This window comes from Acromyrmex echinatior, chromosome 6, assembly GCF_024713525.1.
Source record: "Acromyrmex echinatior isolate Ae372 chromosome 6, ASM2471352v2, whole genome shotgun sequence".
In the NCBI taxonomy this organism is placed as follows: domain Eukaryota; kingdom Metazoa; phylum Arthropoda; class Insecta; order Hymenoptera; family Formicidae; genus Acromyrmex; species Acromyrmex echinatior.
Window position 1 is genome coordinate 12,899,572 of NC_141857.1, and position 24,429 is coordinate 12,924,000.

The 24,429-nt window shown below is 37.7% G+C and overlaps 1 long non-coding RNA gene and 1 pseudogene across 1 annotated transcript; one reads left to right on the plus strand and one right to left on the minus strand.

Moving 5' to 3' along the window:
• The first annotated feature begins 1,300 nt into the window (after nt 1–1,300).
• LOC147909484 (protein GVQW3 pseudogene) lies at nt 1,301–1,648 on the plus strand (annotated as a pseudogene).
• A 15,589-nt stretch (nt 1,649–17,237) lies between these two features.
• Nucleotides 17,238–23,883, minus strand: LOC147909485 (uncharacterized). The gene is made up of 4 exons (XR_015545472.1): nt 22,614–23,883; nt 18,599–18,761; nt 18,427–18,487; nt 17,238–17,629 (listed from the first exon to the last, which is right to left on the minus strand). It is a non-coding gene; the product is annotated as an uncharacterized LOC147909485 (long non-coding RNA).
• Nucleotides 23,884–24,429: the final 546 nt, after the last annotated feature.

Consider the following 24,429-nt stretch of genomic DNA (forward strand, 5'->3'; position numbering starts at 1 on the left):
TTATCCACGTTTTGACTTCTATTGTTAAAAAAGACATGTTTAATGATGTTGCGTTTATGATAAATACGCTTTGTGTCGATCAATATTTGTATATATTACTAATAATATAAATAAAGACGATACCAATATAATTTTGTAGTGTATAATTGAAAGCCTTCAATGTTGTGTAATTTTAAAATAATTTTTTATTTGCTTATTGAAAAGCGAATCGGTTTTTTCCTAACTATTGCTTAAAAATTTCCAACTATTGCTTAAAAATTACACATACGAACAATAATTTCAAAAATTATATGAAAATGTATTTCATCTAATATATATGTTTATTACTAATTATAGTACTTATTTCTCCTTACGCGCTTGACCATGTCAATTTCTTGTGGATCGAATTTATGACCATGGTACATAATACGAATGGAAAATCATAAACAATTAATCTCCTGTCAACTATCGCGTTTTGTAATATTCTGGATTTATGGGAAGAGTATATTACAATTTATTACAATTTATTAAAACTTATATGTTATCTAGAACGTTCCTATGTCTCCATGCCTCTTGATACACGCCTGATATCGAGAGCTAAAAGGCCAAGAAAGCATATTTCGGTTGCTCGACACTCCCTTGAGTGAAACAAGAAGGTTCTCTCTCGTTCTCAGCGCGCCGACAAGACAAGCAATAAGAATGGAGTGCAAAAAGGACAGAGCGATATAGTCGGCACGCTTCTAACTAACCAAGTCACACGAACACGGGTTTATACTTGTGTTGCTACTGGTTGCACCAGGCCGTCGACCGGTGGCGCTGATCGCGTACTGCAAGCGGCCCGGAATTCGCACTGCAAGATAGTCGTATAACATGAAAATAAACTCAGTAGTACAATTTAATACAAGAATAATATAATAGATATTGGATAAAACTATAAATATATAAAAATATGAATACAAAAATAGATACTCAATACGTACGTACGATAACAAAGCTATTAATTTTATATTTAATAAACGTAAATTTTGAATTATCCTTTAAATAGCACAATTTTCTTAAAATAATTTCTTGTTGAATCTTCGGCTGACATTTGTTTACAACTATAGCGTAATCGCAAATCAATACAGGGTCCATTATGAAAGTAATGCGCATGATTTTATTGTGACGCGAATATCCATCGCAGCGGGGTAAAATGGGTCTGGAAATGTGGTGGGGGGGTCTGCCCTTCCAAGGGAGCCGGTCGCTAGTTTGCTCCGAGCAGTCTGAATGGAAAGACGTGCCTCCGCGTGAAGTGTGTTTTTCGACTTTATAACATGGCGCGATGGAGCGATCGCTTGAACAGCGATACGCCATCAAGTTTTGCGTGCGACTTGGAAAGAATGCAACCGAAACATTCCAGATGTTTCAAGAAGCCTTCAAGGACGACTACATTTCAAGGTCACAGTCCGGAAGGTGGCACAAGGCGTTCAAGGAGGGCCGGGAGGAGGTCGCCGACGAACCCTGTTCTGGACGTCCAACAACGGCCAGAACCGACGAAAACGTGAATCGTGTGTGCGAAGTTTTGCGTTCCGATCGTCGATTGAGCATCCAGTACATCGCTGACACCCTAAACATGTCCACATTTGCGGTACATGGGATAGTGACGGAGAATCTGATATCAAAGACGTGATCAAGCTCCACCATGACAATGCCCCCAGCCACACGGCCTTCATCGTTGCCAACTCCTGGCCCGGAGCAACACCCCGGTGGTCCCCCAGCCCCCTTACAGTCCCGACTTGGCTCCGTGCGACTTTTTTTTGTTTCCTCGTCTGAAGAGAGAGCTAAAAGGAAAGCATTGGGAGTCCGTGGAAAACATCCAAAAGCATGTTACAACGTTCCTAAGAGACATTCCCGTCGAGGAGTTTCAGCGTGCCTTCAGGCGTGGCAGACACGTCTCCGCAAGTGTATTGATTCAGAGGGAGAGTATTTTGAAGAATTTTGAGCATTTGTACCGCTATCAATAAATCTATTTTTCCCAGGAAATGCGCATTACTTTTATAATGGACCATGTATATTTTAAAATTATTTTTTTTATTAATAGTAATTCATAATTTTCTGAGATTGAATATGTATGATGTTTTTTATTAACACCCTAAAACACTTTACGAGTTTTGACAACTAAAACCTCATTCAAAATATTATTTTGTATTGAAGAGTCTAAAAGAATATTTGCCTGGGTATTTCGCTGAATAATTTTTTCAATTTCTGTGCAAAGAAAAACAATATCATGACTAAGATATATTAAGTTTAGATCATTTTTAAACTGTATGAAAGAATAAGGTGCATTTTCTTTTTGCATAGTAAGTTTGGATAAACATTCCTGGCATTTTAACTTATCATTTAACTTTTTACAGACAAAACCACTGATATATACGCTTATATTATTAGCAAATTCCGATATATTGTAATCGTGAACACAACAATGATCAGGTAAAGCACTATTTGTTGAAATACTGATTCCTACAGTTGATTTTATACTCATCATAATAATCATTTCATAATAATCGAGAAAATCAATCAAGATCATTTCATAGGGAAACACGTGAGTGTTTTTATTGTCATAAAAAAGGACATATTATTAGAGACTGCAATAAGTTGAAGAGAGATAATAAAAGAAATAAAAGGAGAAAGAAGAATCCAAAAAAAAATCTGTTAACAGCTACTTCCGGAGACTGTGCTTTCGTCGTTGAACAAACATATGAGTCATCTGTGCTGCTCATCTTAAACTCCGAAGATGTATGGATTACCGACAGTGATGCTTCCCGTCACATAACCTATCGAAGAGAATGGCTGTCAGATTTTCGCCATCTAGTGGTAAAACTATTCATCTCGGTGACGATGGTATCTGTCAAGTTGAAGATGGCGGTACTATAATTATTGAAAAATATGTGAACAAGTGTCTGGGAAACGGAGTAGATATATTAGAGGGATTCTAAGGACTCAGGTTCTCTGAGGACGGCTTGGAGCACGGGGAGTAGACGCGGAGAAGAAGAGGGAAGGCGCGGGAAATCCCGGCGCTATCAGTGTTTACCGATATGATGATACATGCCATCATGTTGTAATGTCACGTATTATTGGGGACTGCCGCCGCGGACCCCGCGTCCATTCCAAAGTGCGTTTCGTGCCGCCGCCATGCACTCTATCTCATATACTTACATCTTTCTCTCGATGTGTTGCCGTCTTCTCCTATTTCCCTTTTTTTTCTTTTTACATTCAAAACCATTTGACATGTCATGACATATTCTGATGATGATGATATCATCAACGCGATTTGATTTTTTTTTTTTTGGAAATGTAACGTTGCCAAATAGTGTACATGTCACGTGACTAGATTTTTCATGAACATTCGACATGATATGACATATCACAACATGTTCGAGCAGTGACATCATCATTAATGTAATGTGACACAAATATCACGCGACCAAGTAAATGAGAAGATCAATTTTTACCTCTGAATTGCGCGCGATTATTTTCATATTTGTTATTCATATCTGTTCATTCTTTTATATTACAATGGTTTGGTACATATGGCATAGGATAGGTTTGATGGGAAATAAAGAAAGTACATATATAATGACATAAACAAAAAAATTTGTATTCACATGTTATTACATCGTTTTTTTTGAACGTATTAAAAACTAAAGACAATAGCTCGCAATCGACGAACTGATGTCCATTAAAGATATCGCTATTAAGTACAGCATTTTTGAAGAATCGAATATACTTAACATCGAACGTATCGACGAGTTGGGCTAATAGTTCATCGGGCTTCACGTTACATTGATATATCGTCAAACATACGACGTAACATCGTTTCGGTCATCATCATGCGTACGGACGAAGACTCGAGACGTACAAGCGTAGCATCGTTCATCGTGCAAACTCTGGCGATTAGCGGTCCAACGCTTATAAAATTATCTTTGTATTCGTTTCGCAGCATCTTGTAAATATTCCATCGCTGCTTGTAGAGGCCCTTCCACGTTTCGAGAGACAGTGACAGTTTCATGTTCGCGATGATCTCCCAGGGTGATCTCTACGTAATTCGGTGGACCAGCGTTTATTCCAATTTCTAAAAATTTGTAACTTGTAACCGTCAGATAGTAACGTCTGCTCAATAAACGCACCTTGCGATGCTCCATGCTGTGTACATATATAATGTTAAAAAAACATTTCTTTTGTGTATAGAACGTTGAAACTTACATGTTATTGCAGTCCTTCTTCATTTCGTTACGATGCGTTGGTGTCTTTAGCGAAGTACATTAACCGTTCGTACAAGCGGATATCGCAAGACTGATTGCACGTTGGCAACTTTGACATCTTTTCTCTAGGACATTCCCAATATCTCGCTTTTTCCTTCGATGGCGATGGACTTGGCGGACTTGGCGACAAAGGACCCCTTTCGCTCGATCGATTTTCGGCATATATATTCTTTTACTCGATCCATATTTTAACGCTCGTAACGGAAGCTTACGATTAAATGAAAAAAGTATATACTAATTATTTATATACATTGTATTATATACTTATATATAATATACATTACTTATATATATATTACTTATATACGCGACGCGTTTAACAGAAGCGTCGATGTTTTCGGATACATACATACATACATACATTTATACGTACATATATACATACATACATTTATACGTACATACATACATAAATACATACATACGTTTATATACACGTATATATACGTTTACATACATACATATACGTTTATATATACGATTACATGTATTACAAAGGAAGGAAAAAAGAAATACGTAATAAATACGTTAACGTATTTTTTATTTAAAAAATTCTTTTGTAACCAGTTATATATTTTCAATGCATTTTGTAACGCGCAATTCTTAATATGTTGTTCACATCACATAGTATTAGCAACATCCAGATTAATTAAAAATTCCATGTCTTCGTAAACTGCATCCAAGGTCTCGATGTACATACGTTCTCGCTCATCGTCCAAAAGCAAGTTCCACGTTCGTTTCTCACGTCCCTTAACGTCCACGATAGCAACATCTTCAAATACAGTTGCCGTGATTAGTCGTTTCGCCTCGTTGTACAGGATCATCCTGTTCTCCTATCGTAATCTATGATGATAAGCATTCAACCATGAAGCGCAAAACCTGTCGGATTCTGTAAAAAATTTCCATGTCACGGATCTCGTAAAAATGTAATGTGTGAGAACAGTCCTTGTTTCAGCTTCCTATACGATAAATTTCTTGTTAATGATGAATCCTTGCAGATCCACGAACGTTGGCACGAGCATGTTGTCGAGAAGATTGCGGTCGATTGCGTTCGATTGCGACGAATCGTAGATTTTATACCATGTCGGAAGTGCGCTTAGATGATTTTGTGCATAACCGGTGGCCAATGGATTATTGAATCACGCGACCGTGTATGATGAGACAATAGGCTGTTGTATTTGCGGGCACGTTTTCCTTACATTCAAAGTCTTATCACACGTCCACGGTGCTACTCTTGACTGATTCGTTCTGTCGAGAGCAATCAATGATCACGAACGGGCCATTACGTAAAAAAGTTATAAAGGTAAGACTCGAGATATTCATATCCATAGTAGCCCTTGTAAAAACGCGCGTACAAGTCGTATAGAATCGCACATCTGTTTTTATCAAAATACAGATTCAAATAATCATACGGATAACATTCCGAATTCAGGTAGAGTTTCACATTGGTTTATTTGCAGTCGTCGAATCGACTTATATCCTCGGACATGACGTTTTTTCGACCTGTTTGCATAGCGAAAATGATGTAGCACGGCTTCTCGAGTTGAGTAGCCGTCTTGATGGTCCACGAATGCTTGGTTGTGCTCTGCAAAAGCGGGAACTCGTACAGATCCCATGAGCGAAAAGCCATTCTCAGATATCGTCCATTCTTTAAAGCGTGCAGCATCGACAACTTATTTATCTCACTCAATAAACGTGCGGCATTCGCCACTGTACTTTGAGTAATTCGAGCTCTGGTGAGTAATTGGCTCGGTCGCCGGATTTCCCGTTGACAATTGTTGTAGTTGTGCGTTCGTATTAAAATCAACTTGTGACGAACGTTGATTACCACGCGTTTGTAGTCTTCTCAAAATCCCAGCAGTAGAGCGGTACACAGAAATTAAAATATCCGGCTGCAGGAGTCTGCGCATCCAAGTCGGCATTCCACAGAATCACGCTTCTGTCAGATGACTGTTATATAGTTCTTGAGCGTTCTAGTTATGTCCCCATGTCAATCCCCAAACCATTGAGTTCCATATCGAATCTCATCGAATATAAACGCGACGCAATTATTTCTCAATGCCACGTGAGCACCCTGGACCGCTTTATTCTCCGTCAGTTTTCCCTCGACGTGTATAGAAAGCTTTCGTACGGCAGTGTGTATAGATTCTGCTGTGGAGGTATTCTTATTTCGTCGCTGTATGTTGTATTGACGAACGGGCTGTACTGTGAGTCTCAATCTTGATGCGATCATCGAAGATCGGTTCGTCTAATGTTTAAGATATCAGTCTTCTCAAATATTGCGCACCGCGAATCCCAAAGACTTAAAAAATGTAACGTTTAACGAGTTGAGCTTCTTCTTCTTCCTGATGCAGCTGGATGAGCAAGTGTTATCGAGCTGTGACGTCATCGGTCATGTAAAGAATGCGTTATCTTTCTGCATATGCTCCATTCAGCACGAGCATCTCACGCTCACGTTATCACTGTCGCCGTCGTACGTGCAATTTAACGGTGATCTCTTCTCCTCGAAAATCGAGCAATCGTCCGTTCTGGTCGACGATGCGTATCGTTAGATCCGTAATGCTCCATGCGATGATCGGCAGGTAAATGATCTCCGCCGGCCTCTCCGATATCTTATATCCTCGACGAAAATTCATGTATTGTGTGCACGCTTTTGCTGTTGCTGTACGCGCCTGCGGTCACGTTACACTCTACATGGATAATATTTATGTTCATTATGTTAATTAACATGTCCAATTCATGCCATCTTCGCGGTCGCAGTATACAGTTCGACAAGAATCTCAACAGCGATCCAATGTTGTTGGGATTGTCGAAGTTTATTTTGTATGCACATCTAATCTCGCATGTCATTGTGTTGTAGTTTGCGCGGAGCGTAATCGGGTATTCTCCACTTTCACCAATATCATCATCGGTTTCATTGTTATTGTTATTGTCACCGCGCACTATGTCAACGGTTTCAAGCGCGTCGCGGTGCGGATTTTACGTTTCCGTAAAATCGCGCATTTCAAAGATTCATTTATATCTCGCACTTCGTATAAACCCTCGGGAATTTCCGTTGTCTTTGGCGAAATAAAATTTGTTTTTTGATTCGTTCACGTTCGGTATCGTGTGTAAGTCTCAATAATCGCCAGACTGAGCTCGTAATATCCGTCGCTCAAATCTATGGCAAGAAAGTATTTCGCTGCGAGAACGGTGCTCTTTCCGCTCAGCGTAAGCGTCAACGACATGGCGGAAAAAGCGTTTGACTAATACTAATACTAAGATTTCACAGCACCTCGTCGAGCTTTTTAAATTCACGCGCATCTACCGTTTGTAGAAACCGCAGACACATCTGTCCATAGAAGCTCTGATCTTACGTCTGATAAGCGATTGTACTCTGTCGTCGTAGCACGTTCCCGAATTATCGTACCAGTTTCTTGGGCGGTTGAAGATTACTGAAATTGTCAAAGTACACGACGCGGTTGTTCCTCTTCGCGTATGCTATCCAGTGAGTACCAGACCCCGTCGTTCAGATTCACGATACCGCTTTCGTTTCGGCGTGCTCCGTTCGTTGATAACGTGTTACACATAAAAACGTCTCTAAAATATGGCGCATACGTCTCGTTCAATTATACATTGATAGTTGCGCCAGACGGTATTTTTATCGTCTTTTTGGCGTTTCTTTTTTCTTTGCATGCCGCTCTGTCCATATTTGTACGGAGCGAGATGCAGTCCGTGACTCTGTTCCATCGAGCGATCGTAACTTTGCAGCTCTTCGAGCTGACGTCGCGCGGTTTTGCGGTCGTTTACCACTTTCGCTGGCCACTTCGCCGCTCAAGGACTCGAGTGCTCAACATTAGCAGAAACGATAACGCACCGCCTCGTTTCGCCGTCAGAAGTATCCGCTTTTTCGTCACTTTTTTCCTCGTCGTCTTCTACTTCGGTTTCATGCCCATGCCAATCTTGGTTTTCATCGTTGACGGCAGCTGCGGCAACTCTTTCACTCAGAGCCGAATTTCCCGCGACGACGCGTCCTAGCGCTTTATCGGCGAGTACCTTGTCCACCTTGTGTATATCGGTGAGACCGTTGCTCTGAGAATACGCAATGTCGTGTTCTCGGCACGCCGTGTGTATATCCAGAGGATTTATGCCCGCGTTACCTCTGGCTAATCGCTTCGTAAGCCAAATGCCCGGGCCGCAAAACTGCCCGGAATATGTAACTCGAAAGGAAGCGTGTTTATTGCACGATTTAACAGACTGCTGCCCGACGCTGACATTCGATACAGTCCTTTATTTCAGGTGCGGGACCGTCGATGTGCGTCCCTTGTCATGGCTGATTATAGTGCTCATCGTATCGATGTTCGAACTTCTGAATTCGACTTCACGTGTTCAGGAAGCTTGTCTCAGATGTGTTCGATGTAGTCACTATACGCGCGTAAGAGTATGACCTTCGATATATATTGCAAATACTCGGCGCTCAAGTCTCAAATATCGGAAGGATGAAAAATCCAGAACAAAGGATTTAATGAGTTTGTGATACTGTAACGTGACCAGTCGTTGTCGATATTTCGCCAGAGACGAACATGGTTAATGTGCGTGAGTGTGAAAAAATCGTGAGGGAGAAAACGAGCGAGTTGATCCGCAAGAAATATCGCGCTCTGAAGTCCGATAGATTCGAGGAGATCATGATGTTGCATAGACATTTTAAGCCTATTATCAAACCGCTGCGACAGATCGTTGGCAATCCCGACGTTCGTGCGATAAAGAGACAGTCGCGCGACAATGATGCAACGTCTGCTCCCAAGCGCGAGAGGAAGAAAGAAGAGGAGGTGGAGGAAGAGTGAGAGAAAACGAGCGAGACGTTCGAGCGTTCCGCAATCCCGCGTAAATCCAATGATCAATCGTACGATCGTGTAAAGCCGATAACCTCCACTCCGCGTACGATGATTGTATCGACAATAGAATAGTTGGAGAACGTTTTCGAAACGACTCACTTACAACAAAGGTTCAAAATCGGTTGCAAACGTTAGAAGATCGAGAGGCGTTGCAAGCCTGCTTGGACCCGCTGCGTCAAAAGTACGTCGAGACTGTCCTGAGGAAAACGATAAACAGAAGAACGGTAGATTATGTGTACGGCGTTTATCAACACAATGATGGATTGATGTTTAGCAATGATGTTTAGCAATAAATCTTTTGACGTGGATGATGCGGACAATATAATTATCGACAGCTTATGAGACGGCTTACGGTACACTCGGTCTTTACGAGTTAATTTTCAAGAGAATTCCCGACGATCTGCTCTACACGGAAGACGATATGAACAAGTACAAGAACATGCTGCTGGCGATGATTGCTCACAAATACAAGCATCATTTTCAGGGCCGATTATTGAGCAATAGAGGATACAAGTACAAATACGTATACGCGCCATTGATGTCGATCACACACAAGGAACAGAAGAAGAAATCTGGAAAGAGATTACCTCACGCAATGACATTGAACGACAATGCAATCGATTACATGCACTGGGACGAGCTGGTGGATCGTCTACGATTGCTCAACGCTTCGCACCGAGCGGGCAACAATTCACGACAACGAGATACTGTCGATCATCGAGGAACTTCGCGAAGCCGGTCTTATTATAAATTAAATTGCGTATCAATGAAACGAGTCGAGTGGCGTCAGCAAAAAAAAATCCTTTTGCCCTTTGTATTATGCGTCGAATCATGAAAAAGAGATCCAGCGAAGAGAAAAAAATTAATTCCGAGAGACGTCGCCTCGTCGAGGAATTGCACGCTCCTCGAGAAAAATTTTCCTTGAAGGCATGTCATAGTTCGAGGATACGATGATCTGTGGCAGATCGATGTAAACTATTCGATAAATTTATAACAATTATTGGACAGTTTCTGGTAGGCAAGAATTATTATAACAAAATGTTTTAGAAAATTTAGTATTTGATTTTTTCAAAATAAAAATTATTTTGCAAGAAAAATATTCTTTAATAACGTAAGATACGCATTAAGCTACAGAGACGTTCCTGAGTCAGAGCGTCACGTCAGCGTCCGGTGGATGGGCCGCCGAGCCTCGAGCGATAGTGGGGTAACGCGCCGATATCAGCCCGAAATGTGCAAATTTTGCAACTGCTTTATTCTATTATAAATGTAATAATATTAGATGTACAACTTTGCTTCCGCCGTTTTCCTATAGATGGCTTTAGTAGTAAGTGGTGGTCGAAATAAATAGATCATAGATGTCATATAATAAACTTGGGCATCTGTCAACATAACTCCATAGAAACATTAATCGATTTGTGTCTGCACCATAAAGTTATTCTCGATTGAAAATGTCAGTTTATGAGCTAAATTCTCGTCATTTGCGGGAGATTTTAATTTTCTGCTTCAATATGAAGAAATCTACGGCTGAAGATCGAATGCTCTCAAATACTTATGATGAGGCCGCTATTAGTGAAAGAACATGTCGTGAGTGATTTCAACACTTCAAGAACGGTGATTTTTGACATCAAAGACCGGCATAGCGGTGAAAGAGAGAAGGTTTTCGAAGATGCAGAATTAGAGGCATTACTTGATCAAGACTCGTGTCAAAATCAAGAAGAATTGGCACGATCATTGAGAGTGACTCAACCAGCCATTTCAAAACGCCTCAAAGTCATGGGAATGATTCAGAAGCAAGGAAATTGGGTGCTGTACGAGTTAAAGCCGACAGATGTTGAACGGCGTTTGTTCGCTTGTGAATAGCTGCTTGAAAGACAAAGACGGAAAGGATTTCTGCATCACATTGTGACTGAGGACGAAAAATTGGTTCATTACGATAACTCCAAGCGCAGAAAATCATGGGAAGTTTCCGCCATGCTTCCACGTCGACGGCCAAATCGAATATTCACGGCTCCAAGGTCATACTCTGTATTTGGTGGGACCAGCTCGGCATAATGTATTATGAGTTATTAAAATCGACTAAACAATCATAGGCGATCAGTATCGAACGCAATTGATGCGTTTGAACCGAGCATTGAAAGAAACGGCCGCAATACAACGAGAGACACGATTTTGCAGCATGACAATGCTCGAGCCTATGGTGCGAAAGTGATCAAGACACTTGGAAACGTTGAAATGGGAAATCCTATCCTATCCGCCGTATTCTCCAGACGTTGCTCCCTGTGACTATCACTTGTTTCGAACACGGCCTGGCTGACCAGCACTTCCGGTTTTATGAAGAAGTAAAAAATTGGATCGATTCGTGGATCGCCTCAAAAGATGACCAGTTTTTTCGACGCGGGATTCGTACGCTGCCCGAAAGATGGGAGAAAGTAATGGCCAGCGATGGACAATACTTTGAATCATAAATGTATAATCAGTTTTTTACAATAAAGCTTCGAATTTCGGAAAAAAAACGGCGGAAGCAAAGTTGTACACCTAATAACTTATATATTTGTATCCATATTAATAAATTTCATTTTAAAGCTCAGATTCCGCTCTACTTATTTATGTCAGTAACGGTTTTTATTTCGATTAAAGGCCGCAGCACAGACTTTTGCATAACGCATAAGGCATAATGCATAACGTTAGCGTAAGCAACGTACAAGCTTATACATAAGCTTAAATTCTGCGCCTGCGCTGTATCCTCTGATCAGTCCTGATGGCCCTGATATTTTAATCTTGTCATTGATATCGGTACCATTAATAAGTATATATAATACTATAATTTATAATATTATACTATAATAAGTTATAAGATCAAAATGAATATATCAAATAAATAATAAAATCATGTCAAAGTTAGATATCGGTGACTAATAATATTTTCATAATTGAAACATGTATATTTCAGTTGTATATACTCGTATATCATATTGTGCGAGAGCGAACCAGAGCGAGAGCGCTGATCGTGAAATTTTTGAAGTGATGCGGCGTTTGTTTTACTGTCTTTCTCGCTAATTTAAATCCGGCTCGAAGGACCAGAAAATGTGCGAGAGCGCACCGCGCGGAAAGATTCGAGTGAGAGAACGGCACAAGGTGATGTGATGCACGACAGTGAAGAGAACTCCGTTTCGTTTAATTTAACAAAAGAATTTTCTTTAATATAATCAGTTACAGAGTCAAAAAATATAATTAATTAAAAATTAGATTAACAAACTTCAAATGCGGTCACCCTTTCCAAAATTGTATTTGGAATCGCGGTGATGGAAAATCTCGGCGATTTTCTCGGAAAGAGTCGTTTTATCGCGATTTTACTAAGCGGTTAACACGGCGATTTTACGAAGCGGTATAGTAGCGAGACTATGATTCTAAGAACTCGAAGAACTTTTAGAAATAAGAACTCTAAGAAGTCTAAGAATTCTAAGCGGTGTAGACGGTATAAGCGGTGTAGACTATTTTAGCAATCTGCGCAATCTGCCCCGAGAACCGGCGAGATCGAAGCATTTATTGTTTTCGGTCCGGGCTTTCTTCTTGGGAGAAATCCAATTAAATTTTGCCACAATCGTAATTATCACGTGGCATTGGTTGTACAAAATTGATTGGCGCTTTCGATTCTTTTCTAGCGACGTTCAACGTAACAGTCATGCGCGACAGAAAATCCGTACGCGGGATTGGTGACAGCGCGTGACGTATTCGTCGGAGCGCGGCGCTCGCGTGCGCGAATCGAATTGTTCTAGAACTTTCGATGTTCCGTTGCCGGTGCCTGTTTGCGTGTACCGAATTGTTTTGAAAAGACTACAGAACAATGAATCTCTGACTTTGATGAGGCTTAAAGTCAGGCTCGAGATGAAATCACGAGCTCGCCTTGTGCGTGCGTTCAATAACAATTACTGTCGGTCGACCGAAGGAATTCTTACCTTTTTTTTGAATTACCGATCTCAAACACATATATATATCATATATATATATATCATATATATATATATATATATATATCATATATATACTAGCTTGATCAAAAAGTTTCCGGAATTCATTCAGAAAATTCAAAATACAAGTTTATTCATTAAAAGTGATATTGTCCCCTTCAAAGTATTCTCCAGCGACTGCAACGCACTTATGCCAGCGCTTGATCCAGCTCTCGAAACATTTCTGGAACTCTATTATTGGTATAGCCATCAGAGCCGTCTTCGATTTTTCCATTACCTCCTTTCGGCTGTTAAAACGCGTTTCCCGCAGTTTTTTTACTCGATCGAACAGAAAAAAATCGCAGGGAGCCATATCGGGTGAATTCGATGGCTGTTGGATGGTATTCGTTTTGTTCTTGACTAATACAAACTTGTTGTTGCAAATTCAACTCCATTTTTAAAACTGTAAAAAATTGAAAACACGCGCAGAGGTAGATGTACTCAAGACGGCGTAATTTTTACAAATGTCAAGCTATGGCGATAAAATTTGATGGAAATGTCAATGATAGATGTGGCAACCTAGCCAAAAAAAGAACTCAAATCAGCTGACTCAGAGCATCACCTGGTGGTCTCTTCCGGAAACTTTTTGATCAAGCTGGTATATATATATATATATATATATATATATATATATATATATATATATATACTTACATTATGTGCTCAATACTGTTGGACTTGCAATACAATCTCAAATTGAAATAATAATCTACAGTTAAATTGATTATCAGTCCAATGATAATGCTAAAAACATCTTACAAATATGCAAAGAAATTTATTAATTTATTATAATTTTATTGTTTTTCAATTTGTACACTGATTTCCATATGATTCTTATGCTCTTTTTTTGTTTAATTTCTTGAAATTTATTAAATATTACTTCAATATGTGATTGCATTGCAAGTCCAATAATATTTGTTACGCAGTGCTATACAATCGAAATATACATATGCATTTTAATTATAAAAATGTTATTATTAGGCAACAATATCTAATGTAGACCTTGGCGCGATTTATATACATTTATGTAAGACATGCATTTCTGATCGGTAGTGTATTTATACGCACGCACGCACGCACGCACGCATGCACGCACATTATTACAATAATATTTCATATTATACAGTACATGCTCTATTTTAGTATCAAATGGTAGAATGACTGGTGCAGATTGCAAGTCTACTACATAGAAAAAAGAGGAGTAAAAAGAAGTAAAAGAAGACCAGTGAAAGAAATGAGAACAAAAATTATTTTCAAGATTGAAGATCGAACTCTGATTTGCTAACGTCATAATTTCTCATAATATCATATTACATTTGGCCAGCAGCTCCTCTAGAAGTAATATGTGACTGTGCGCCGATTATCTTCAAATATTGTTGTATTTTAAATGTGACAAATACGTATATGTAAAATCATCTGTAACTTATATATTTTTGTATTTTTATGTGTATTTTTAACTATACAGATTCTTGTATATAAGTTACTATATTCTAAACTTGTACATTATTTTGCACAAGTTACTATAAATCTGTACGATGAGGATTATTTGATTTTATCCGTCTTACAATTGTGTTTTATTGCAGAAAAAGCATCGTGGAATAAAGTGGTTAAATCGGAAATGGTGGATAAGATCCATTAACGTTGCATGTCCTAAATATGGTCATTATGAACATTTCTTCCACGAGTTAAAGTATGATGATGAAAATATATTTTTCCGATACGTCACAATGAAAAGGAAAACTTTTGACCTTTTATTGATATTGACAAACCTTTTTTTGATAAAATTTAGCAATCGAGCATTTAGTCCAGAACAACGGTTAACCATAATTCTAAGGTACTTACTTTTTTTTATTATATAATACATATAATGTTAAATTAAAGAATAAGATGTGTAAAAGTATTATTTAGCGAATGTTTCACAGTAGTATTTTTTGTATCCATATATTTTTTTCAGATATTTAACAACTGAGGATCAAATATTGTCCATCGAACTGGCTTTCAGATGTGGAGTCAACTGTCAGGAAAATTATCCATGAAACTTGTCCTGTCATAGTGAAGGTATTGCAGTCAATCTATCTCCATTTACCAACAGAAGAGGAATGGAAAAGTATTTGTTCTTGTTTTCTGGAAGATTGGAATTTCTCTAATTGTGTTGGATCATTTGACGAAAAGCATGTACCGATATTGATTCCGCCAAATTCAGGGAGCATATTCTATAACTACAAGAAGACGTTTAGTATTGTACTAATGGCTGCATGTAATCATAAATATATGTTCATACTAGTCAATGTAGGCTTATATGACAGAAATAGCGATGGCGGTATATTTACATCTTCTAATATTCATTTGACACTGGAAGAGAAAACATTAAACCTTCCGAAAAAGTTGAAGGAGTTCTAGAATTGTTTAACTCATATCACGAAAGGCTTAAATTTACTGTGGACTTTGGCGATGATAACGGCATACATTTCCTAGATGTTAAATTAATGAGACAGGAAGGAAATATCATCTTCGATATTTATAAAAAACCTACCAATTCTGGGAGATATCTGAATTATTTTTCGAATCATCCGTTAGAACATAAAAGGGGAGTTATTATTGGGCAATTTGATAGAATTCTATTCTTATCCCATCCTATATTTCATGAAAAAAACATCTCTGAATTAATTCACACGTTTCTGAATAATGGTTATTCTTTAAAGTTTATATTTTCTACAATAAATAATAGAATTAAAACGTTGGAAAAAAGAACTAATTTAGATAAAAATCTTAAAGAAATTAATAATGAATGTGACTCTAAGGTTACTTCTAAAAAATTTTTCACGTTACCATATTTGGGCAAAGTTTCGGAAAAATTTAAAAAACTTTCACATATGTACGGTTTTAATATAGCTTATAAACCAATGAATAAATTGAATACATTTATTAAGACAGGAAAGGATGCTTTGCCTAAGGATGACCAATGCGGAGTAGTTTATAAAATTAATTGCTTAAACTGTGAATCTTCTTATGTTGGCCAAACCAAAAGGAAATTAAAAACTCGGATTAAAGAACATAAGGCTGATATAAGAAAATCTTCTTCCGAAATTTCTGTGGTCTCACGCCACCGTATGAATGAGATGCATGAATTAGATTGGGATAATATAAGAATTTTAGATAGAGAACAATCTTTAGCGAAAAGAAGAATTTCGGAAATGATACATATAAAAAAACAATCAAGTGGTATCAATAAGCAAAGTGACACGGAAGGTTTGCCTGAGGTTTATTTTCCTCTTCTAAAAAAGGATGTCTCTTTCTGTTAATAAACAATTCTAGAACTTTCTAAAAATTTTGACTCACATATATAAATAGTGGTAAAATATATGATAGGACAAATAACAACACATAATGTCACGACAAAATTCTAACTGTGTAAAAGAAATATTCGAGATTCATCGTTTGGTTTTTTTTGCTGTAAAACAGGTAATGATTCTTTTTCTTTATATTCTGACTAGGAGATTTTAATATATATAATTTCATTTAGAATCAGGAAATTCTTGTTCTACACTTTTCTTGATATGACAATTGACCGTGTAACATTACTGCATGAAGCATCTTCACATACAAAAGAACATGTTTATTTAATTACAACTCTCGACTGTTGAATTTAATGTCAACTAGATGTAACTCTGCGTTTTAAGAATATTATTGAATTACTGAAGATGGCCAGATTGTGGCCGAAACGTTTAATGTTTTAATGAATGTAATAATAATTAAATATCACAAACTATAACTTGTGCTGTGGTTTTTTATGCTCTTATTTTTTATATGTGTTAATATTATAACCACGTTAGTTTTAAAATATTGTATATATATTTTCAGTAATCTAAATAAAAAATATGTTTCGTTCTTCTTATTTCCTTTCTTACATAAACGAAATTATCATAAAATTAAAAGTGATATATAAATACGTTTGTGGACATACTTCGGACACTGTGCAGTATTTGATGAATCTATGTTGATATAAATGTCCATGTTATCTGTGTTAATTCCTTTTTTCGCCAGATGGGTCAAAGTTTCTGAAACAAAATGTAAATTGAATTGTGAAAAAGTAAAAAATGTTATAAAGGAAAGCGCTTGTAAATATACTGACTTCAGATTCCGTGCAGCACTGGATGTATTCATATTGTCCATGTTATCTGTATTGTAGGATCACTTTAAAGACCTTAACGAATATATATATCGAGGCATAGGTTTTCACTGTGACACTCGTTAACTTAACTCAAAAACAATCGTCCTTTCTCACGCGTCTATCCTGAGAGTCCTCCTCAGTCTCTGCGCCCTCTCGTGAGGTCGCCGCCTAATGTCCGCGCCGCTCAGGAGGGAGAGAATAGCTTTAGAGAGCGCGTGCAGCTTGAATTCGCATACAGTTATAGAGATTAAGATCCCCACAGTATTAATTTCTTTTTCGCCAGATGGGTCAAAGTTTCTGAAATAAAACATAGAGATTTTATTATATTTTTAAATATAACTTAAAATAATTTTAATATGTAATGTTTAATTATTAAATATACGAAGAAGTATTTTTAAGACGCATATTAATTTTTAATTTTTAAAATATTCATCCAAATAAAATTGTAAAGAAAAAATCCTACAAAGTATAATATTTGTGGAAATACAGACCTAAGGTTTTGTGTAGTACAAGATGTGATTTTGAAAGAGTATCAATGTTCGAGAGCGAGTTAGAGCGAGAACGAGTAATATGACGAGAAAATTTTGAGTAATATGGCGTTTCAGCTGAAGTTCGATTTACGCGAATTCTCTATCGCGGATCGAACGCGGTTTTCTGACGGTGGAGCGTCTCCTAGGCGGTTGCACTTGTAGCGAAGCGTTGATTCTAATCGAGAACAGAGAAGGCGAAGAAACGCGAAGAAAAAGAGGAGGCATTGCCTCTTAATTTTGCCTTTTATCCTTTTTGAAGAACAAAGGCTTCTCTTTGCATTCGCCTATGAGATTCTCGCAAAATTGAAAAATTTGAGGTGACCCTCTGTTTCGGGCAGCGATTGGCAATTTCGAGCGCGATGGCCAAGCGGTACGCTATTGCCATGCGCGCTAAATCTGGAATCTTAATTGGGATGTACGCATATTACGCGTTTTGCGTCATGCGAACGCGCGTGCGCTGCGACCGATCTGAGATAGATAGATTTTTTTACTAATACGTATCAGTGGTTCTATCGATTTACAAATATAAGTTCTCAATTTGATAAAGCTTAATTAATATATTACATATTTCTGAAGACTGGAATATTTCCCCAATGAAGGTGCATTTTTTACGTTGGCCGTCGGTCTGAAAAAATCGTTATGTTATATAGAACTGTTGTAAGTTTTTTTCTATTATACACGAAATATTTTATCTATTTGAATGCAGCAATTTTAGGAAGAAATTAGGAACTCGTACCTCCTCCTTTTCACAAATCATTCCAGAAATTGCATATTTTCAAAAAATTCGAAGGACTTTCTTTTGGATGCTCCATTTCTATTAATGATTTCTTGTTCGCTTTGCTTTTTTTCTCGTGTGTATTGTTCCCTTAATCGCATCTATCGAGTTTGACACTCTTCCACTATAATGAAAACATTATGTTCACGCATAAATATGTTGCGTTTTTATGATGTAAAATATAATGGTATTAGATTAGAATTATTTAAAAACTAATTAATTATAACAGAAAATAGACTGCAATAAAATAAAATAAAATAAAAATATGAAAAAAAAGAGCATAAAGAACCACAGCACAAGATATAGTTAGTAGTGATATTTAATTATTCTTGCTGTTTGAGATCGGTAATTCGAAAGAAAAGCAAGAATTCTTTCAGTCGACCGACATTAATTGTCATTGAACGCATGCATAAATTGAGCTCGTGATTTCATCTCAATGATCTTAATCCTCGTTAAAATCATCGATTTGTCGTTCTTTGTTCTTTTTAAAAAACAATTCGTTACACGCAAACAAGTTGTCGTTACCGGCAACGGACAATCGAAAGTTCTAGAACGATTCAAGTCGCGCACGCGAGCGCCGCGCTCCGACGAATACGTCACACGCTGTCACCAATCCCACGCACGGATTTTCTGTCGCGCATGACTGTTACGTTGAACGTCGTTAGAAAAGAATCCAAAGCGCCAATCAATTTTGTACACCTAATGCCACGTAATAATTACGATTGTGGCAAATTTTTATTGGATTTTTCCCAAAAAAGAAAGCTCAGGCCGAAAGCAATAAATGCTTCGATCTCGCCGTCCTCCTTCTTACTTCTTAAAGTTCTTACTTCGAAAAGGTTCTTAGAGTTCTTAGAGTCATAATCTCGCTTCGTAAAATCGCCGTGCTAACCGCTTAGTGAAATCGCTATAAAACGAATCTTTCGAGAAGTGCCGAGAAAATCGCCGAGAATTTTCATCACCGTGATTCCAAATTGTATTGGGAAAAGGTGACCGCATTTAATATTCTGTCAATCTAATATTTAATTAATTATATTTGTTGAATTTGTAATTGTGCATATTAAAGAAAATTCTTTTGTTAAATTACAAAGAAACTGAGTTCTCTTTACTGTCGTGTATCATACCAGCCGTGTGCCGGTCTCTCACTCGAATCCTTTTGCGCGGTGCGCTCTCGCACACTTGCATTACGAATTACAATAAAAACATCAAACGTTTCGGCCACAATCTGGCCATCTTCAGTAAAATTAATAATATTCTTAAGACGCAGAGTTATATCAAGTTGGAATAAAATTCAACCGTCGTGTGTTATAATTGTAAAAATCGTGTTTGCATCAATGCGACGCTGCTCCATATCATAATGTTAGAACGTCAGAAGTCATATAGTGAAAAGTGTAGAACGAGAATTTCCAGATTCTAATTTACAATAATTTATTTTATTATTAATATCTTTTAAAACGGAGTATACAACAAAAGAAACATTACCTGTTTTTTACAGCAAAATAAATCGATGAATTACAAGTATAATCATTGCACAGATAGAAATTTGTCGTGACACTATGTGTTGTTATTGGTCGTATCATATATTTTTCCGCTATTTATATCCATGAGTCAAATAGTTTAGAAAGATTCTAGAATTATTTATTAAGTGCGAGAGAGATTTTTCTTTAGAAGAGAAAGATAAACATCAGGCAAACCTTCAGTATCACTTTGTTTATTGATCCCACTTATTTGGTTTTTAATGTGTATCATTTCTGAAATTCTTCGTTTCATCAATGATTGTTCTGTATCTAAAATTTCAATGTTATCCCAATCAAACTCATGCATTTCATTCACACGGTGACGTGAAACAACTGATATTACGTGAAATTTCTGATATCTCAAAAGTAGATTTCTTAATATCAGTCTTGTGTTCTTTAATACGAGTTTTTAATTTTCTCTTAGTTTGGCCAACATATGACGATTCGCAATTCAAACAATTAATTTTATAAACTACCCCACAATGGTCATCCTTAAGTAAGGGATCTTTTCCTGTTTTTATAATCGTATTTAATTTATTCATCGGTTTATAAGCTATATTAAAACCATGAATATCTGCAAGTTTTTTGAATTTTTCGGAAATCTTGCTTAAGTATGGTATCGCGAAAAATTTTTTCTTGTTGGAATCATATTCATTATTATTTACTTCGCGATTTTTTTCTGGATTAGTTCTATTTTCCATAGTTTTTATTCTATTGTTAATCGTCGAAAATACGAATTTGAGAGGATAGCCATTATTGAGAAGAGTGTGAATTAAATCCGAAATGTATTTTCAACGATTAACAATAGAATAAAAACTTTGGAAAATAGAACTAATCCAGAAAAAAATCGCGAAGTAAATAATAATGAATATGATTCCAACAAGAAAAAATTTTTCGCGATATCATACTTAAGCAAGGTTTCTGAAAAATTCAAAAAACTTGCAGATATTCATGGTTTTAATATAGCTTATAAACCGATGAATAAATTAAATACGATTATAAAAACAGGAAAAGATCCCTTGCTTAAGGATGACCATTGTGGGGTAGTTTATAAAATTAATTGTTTGAATTGCGAATCGTCATATGTTGGCCAAACTAAGAGAAAATTAAAAACTCGTATTAAAGAACACAAGACTGATATTAAGAAATCTACTTTTGAGATATCAGAAGTTTCACGTAATATCAGTTGTTTCACGTCACCGTGTGAATGAAATGCATGAGTTTGATTGGGATAACATTGAAATTTTAGATACAGAACAATCATTAATGAAACGAAGAATTTCAGAAATGATACACATTAAAAACCAAATAAGTGGGATCAATAAACAAAGTGATACTGAAGATTTGCCTGATGTTTATCTTCCTCTTCTAAAGAAAAATCTCTCTCGCACTTAATAAATAATTCTAGAATCTTTCTAAACTATTTGACTCATGGATATAAGTAGCGGAAAAATATATGATACGACCAATAACAACACATAGTGTCACGACAAATTTCTATCTGTGCAATGATTATACTTGTAATTCATCGATTTATTTTGCTGTAAAACAAGTAATGTTTCTTTTGTTGTATACTCCGTTTTAAAAGATATTAATAATAAAATAAATAATTATTGTAAATTAGAATCTGGAAATTCTCGTTCTACACTTTTCACTATATGACTTCTGACGTTCTAACATTATGATATGGAGCAGCGTCGCATTGATGCAAACACGATTTTTACAATTATAACACACGACGGTTGAATTTTATTCCAACTTGATGTAACTCTGCGTCTTAAGAATATTATTAATTTTACTGAAGATGGCCAGATTGTGGCCGAAACGTTTAATGTTTTTATTGTAATTCGTAATGCAAGAATAATTAAATATCACTAACTATATCTTGTGCTGTGGTTCTTTATGCTCTTTCTTTTCATATTTTTGAAATTATAACCACATTCGTTTTTTACATTTTTGAAATAAAATAATTTTTTAATTTAAATAAGTAATTAATAATATATTAATAAATAATAAATAGGTAATTTAAATAAGTAATTCAAATTGAGAAAAAGTATATATATGTATATATTTTACTTGTTATCTTTAAAGCAATCCCTATTTCTGCACAAGCATTCTGCTTTTTAATGCTATCTTTAAAATTATTTAGTTCTTTATTGTATAAATAATCTCGTAACTAAAGAAATTAGCACTGTTTCCCCCTCTACTTCGGGTTTTCGGAAAAATCTTCATAGTTGGAATAATTTTTTTTTCCATAACATCAAAACTGTCATCTCCATATTGCGATTGAAAATAATATGTATTAATGATTCATTTTTCTGTTAATAATAAAATACGAATATATACAGCTTTAATTAAATATGTATATTTAGAAGAATATATTTATAAAATTATAAATACAATTACAAATACAAACGTATATAAACATTAATAATGATCCAAACATGTCTAAACGTACTTACCTATCACATGTTTCAAGGTTATGCAATATGCAAGAGTCTGTACTCCCCGCTTAAGATATCTGCTGCAACCGCACTCACGAGCGTGGCGCAACTTCGTCGCGCATTCACAGATTTTCCTATCCAATCGGATGACGGATGGTGTTACGAGACGCGACAGAAATGCGTCTTCGCGCGGCCGCTCTTAAGAGCGACACACAATCGCAAAACAATAGTTAGGCGCTAGGCACGAGCGAGCGTGCCACTCTTTCTCAAAATTACGCGATATTTTCTTTATGCAATATTCGAACGAGTTGTGAACGTCGACGGGCTCTCAACCGGTAGCTCAGCCTCGGAAATGGCAGAAAGGGCGGTTCGTGGTCGAGGATAGCGAATCGTTTGAAGGAGCGAATAGAGACGACAATAAAGCACACAAGAATCAACAATAGCAAAAGTAACAAGTATATTGAATAAGTCTTCGACTTGCGTTTACATCTGCCGACAAAATCGTGACGACAAGCTCTAATCGAGCGCGATAACGGCTTCACACAGGCCTCGATGCTTTACGCTAGACGTTACCAATTTCGTTAGATTTCCGCGACACGAGCTCACGCAACCCAGAGATACTCTCGCGAATTATACGAACAAGACTTCGCCGCCTCGAAAATACTATGGAATTCGGCAACGATTGTGGCGTGGACACGGCATGACCTCGTGCGTGCTCGCGGGGTTTCGCGTCGCTCAGCCGAGGTTCAGAGAAAGATAGAATACATGCAAACTGGACACTGCACAATCTCGATACGACAGAATACGCGCAATTACTAATTGCTATCATAAATTATCATTAATTGCTATGACATAAAAGGCCGACTCTCTAATAGACATGCAGATTTCACGTTACAGGCTTCCAAAACAACAAGATACGTGACAATATTACAGTATGGAACCTCGACACGTTATGATGCGAAACATGGTCCGCGATAAAAGCTTACAATGAATGACGAGGCTGTGGCCTTGGTGGACGCAGTAGGATTTCCCCGATAAGAGACCGTTCCGGGAGGCGACACGCGTACTCGAATCCCGCGGAAATCTAATGCACAGCATGCCACGTGCGCTCACCGTAATACGCCCGATAGGATTACGATAGAGCTACCCGGATTCGAAAACCGGCGACTGTACAGTCTGTGACGCTCGTCTCACCATGACTCTCCGCAGGTACTCGTCGTCTCCAAAGTGCTCCTATCTCTACTATGTCCTGCGTCCTTCCATGTGCTCTCGTCAAGGCTCTCGGCCACAGCACAAGTGCCAGGCGCTAATCCTCCCGGGGGCACGCAAGACTCGTTATCCCCGCGAGGGGGCCTTATCGTGATTGGCGCGTGGCTCCGCGGCTCCACTAATCGCGGGAATCGCGTCATGCACGTGTCGCATGTCCTGGCGCGCGAAATTCAAGAAGTCGCAGGATCTTTTCGGGCCGCCTCGTGGCCTCGAGACACCTGTTCGGATCTCTCACCGTCCTTGGGACGTAGAGTGGCCACCCCCGTCCTGCCATTTCGATTCTCAGTCCGCCTGGAAGAGGATGCGATAGGAAATGCCTTGCGACAACAAAAAGGGCGTGATAATGAATGATATCACCTGCGTGCGACCCGGGGTAGGGTGTCGTGCGCCCCGGCGGATCCGTCAGCAGCGGTCGTCACTCGGCTCCCATCTAGCCTCCTTCTTCTCTCTTCACAATCCGGTGAGGCATCAGTCTGTCAAGATCGCGGGAGTCGCCGGCCTCTATAACTCTCGATATGGGAATACACAGAAAAAGGGAAAACGACAACGTGAACGGCAACGAAAA